This window comes from Benincasa hispida, chromosome 2 (assembly GCF_009727055.1).
Source record: "Benincasa hispida cultivar B227 chromosome 2, ASM972705v1, whole genome shotgun sequence".
NCBI lineage: Eukaryota > Viridiplantae > Streptophyta > Magnoliopsida > Cucurbitales > Cucurbitaceae > Benincasa > Benincasa hispida.
Genome location: NC_052350.1, coordinates 55,801,510 through 55,804,803, shown reverse-complemented (window position 1 = coordinate 55,804,803; position 3,294 = coordinate 55,801,510).

Genomic DNA, 3,294 nt, shown 5'->3' with positions numbered 1-3,294 from the left:
AGTCGTTTAGCAACGGCTATCCTCTCGGAGGGTCGTAACATAGGATTCGGAACAACACAGGATTCAGTAAAATGAATAGGGTCTTATAGTTCCGTCTTGGATGTTGTCTTCTATTTCGGAGGCAAATTCATATCGTTCTATATGATCTGAAAATGACGGGTTACACTTACAAGAATTACTAAGTTGATAGTAAAGATCTTGACCGAAAATGATAACTAAACGACTATAGGAATAAGAGTTATTCCGGAGAAAATAGGAATAAAAGTTACTCCAGAGATAGTGTTTGGTCAAAATTGTTTGTTTTAGTGAAGGAGTATCTGACTATCCCTCGGTAACACATATTCTGACTCACTAAAATATCGTTGCAAATAAATAATGGTTATGGGTACATTATTACTTTTTGCTAAAAACTTGATTTTGGATTTAGTTACAATTTGCTAATTAGAATTTGTTTGAATTTTATCAGCATGTCGTATTCTAGAATACTCGCTTTCGATGTACATAATAGTAAAATCAAATCAACAAACAAATTACTAGCAGTTGATTATATCAAAAGAGTTTTTAACAGAGGATTGTCCTCTATCTCCCAACTCATCTAAAAGTATGAATTATGTAGTTGAGAATGCACAATTCGAACAAGAAGATAAATATGATTTACTTGTTATCGAAGCATGTTTAGTGAAAAACGATAAAATATGGATAATTGATTCAGGTGCCGCCAATCATGTATGTACTATTTCACAGGAAACAAGTTCCTAGAGATAGTTGACCGAAGGTGAAACAATCTTTAAGGTAAGGACCGAGGAGATTGTTTCTCGAAGATATGAAGTTATTTATAGGAGATAAATACATTTATTTGAAAAATATATATTATATTTCTTCTATGAAAAGGAATCTAATATCTATCTCTTATTTGCTAGAACAAAATTATAAAGTTTATTTCGAAAACTGTGAAGTGTTCATCAAAATGGGAAATAAACATATTTGCTCTGCAAAATTAGAAAATACTTGTACATGTTAAAACCAACTGAGGTCAAAATTGTTTTGAATATAGAGATGTTTAAAATTGCTGGGACTCATAAGAAAAGGAAGATTTCTCCAAATGCCTATCTTTGGCACTTAAGACTGGGTCACATAAATCTCACTAGGATTGAGAGATTGGTTAAGAACGGTTATCTAAATAAGTTGGAAGACAGTTCATTACCACCTTGTGAGTCTTGTCTCGAGGGTAAAATGACAAAAAGATCTTTTTCTGGAAAAGGTTTTAGAGCCAAAGAACCCCTAGAGCTGATTCATTCAGACCTTTGTGGGCCTCTAAATGTTAGAGTGAGAGGAAGGTATGAATATTTCATCTGTTTTATAGATGATTATTCAAGGTATGGGCATGTTTACCTAATGCACCAAAAGTCTAAATCTTTTGAAAAGTTCAAAGAGTATAAGGCTGAGGTTGAGAACCAATTACGTAAAAAGATTAAAACACTTCGATCGGATTAAGGTGGTGAGTATATGGACATAGAATTTCAGAATTATTTGATATAACATGGAATTCAATCTCAACTCACAGCCCCTAGCACACCTCAGCAGAACGGTGTGGCAGAGAGGAGAAACAAAACCTTGTTGGACATGGTTCGTTCCATGATGAGTTACGCTCAGTTACCAAATTCTTTTGGGGACACACAGTTGAGACTGCAGTGTATATTTTGAACATGGTTCCCTCGAAAAGTGTTTCTAAAACACCTTACGAGCTCTGAAGAGGACGTAAAGAAAATTTANTGAGACTGCAGTGTATATTTTGAACATGGTTCCCTCGAAAAGTGTTTCTAAAACACCTTACGAGCTCTAGAGAGGACGTAAAGGAAATTTATATCACTTCAGAATTTGGGATTGTCCAGCACATGTGTCGGTGCAAAATCCTAAAAGGTTGGAACACCGTTCAAAATTATGCCTATTTGTAGGCTACTCAAAAGAAATAAAAGGTGGTCTCTTTTATGATCCTCAAGAAGATAAAGTGTTTGTATCGAAAAATGCAACCTTCCTGGAAGAAGATTATATAAAGAACCATCAACCTCGAAGTAAGCTAGTAATAGAAGAAATGTCCAGAGAAACAACAAATGTATCAACACGAGTTGTTGATCAAGCAGGTCCTTCAACAACAGTTGTGGATAGAGCAGGTCCATCAAGTTGATGAAATTGATACTCCACATCCTTCTCAAGAGTTGGGAATGCCTTATCGTAGTGGGAGGGTTGTGCAACAGTCTGGCCGATACATGGGTTTAACTGAAAATCAACTCATCATACCAGATGATGGTTTAGAAGATCCATTGTCTTTTAACTAAGCAATGAACGATGTAGACAAAGACCAATGGATTAAAGCCATGGACCTTGAAATGGAATCTATGTATTTCAATTCTGTTTGGGATCTTGTAGATCAACCTGAAGGGATAAAACCCATCAGTTGTAAATGGATCTACAAGAGAAAACGAGACCAAGCTGGTAAGGTACAGACCTACAAAGCTAAACTTGTGGCAAAAGGGTTTACCCAAAGAGAGGGGTTAGATTTTGAAGAAACCTTCTCTTCAGTTGCCATGATAAAGTCTATTAGAATACTCTTGTCCATAACCACATTTGATGATTATGAAATATGGAAAATGGATGTTAAGGCAGCTTTTTTTAATGGCTGTCTTGAAGAGAGTATCTATATGTCTCAACCAGAAGGGTTTATACAGTAGGGTTAAGAGCAAAAAGTTTGCAAACTTAATTGATCCATTTATGGATTAAAACAAGCTTCTAGATCCTAGAATATGAGATTTGAGTTGTAATCAAATCTTATGGCTTTGAATTATATTGACAAACCCTGTGTATACAAGAAAATTGTCAACAAAACTGTCGCTTTTTTGGTGTTGTATGTTGATGATATTCTACTCGTTGGGAATGAGGTAGAATATCTAACTGACATTAAGAGATGGCTAGCTTCACAATTCCAAATGAAAGATTTGGGAGAAGCATAGTATGTTCTTGGAATCCAAATAGTTTAGAATCGCAAGAATAGAACATTGGCATTATCTCAAGCATTTTATATAGACAAGATGTTATCTAGGTATAAAATGCAAAATTCCAAGAAAGAATCTTTACCTTTCAGGCATGGAATTCACCTGTCTAAGGAACAAAGTCCTAAGACACCTCAAGAAGTTGAGTAGATGAATCAAATTTCATATGCATCTACAGTTGGGAGTTTGATGTATGCAATGTTATGTACTCGTCCCGATATATGGTATGTCGTAGGAATTGTCAGCA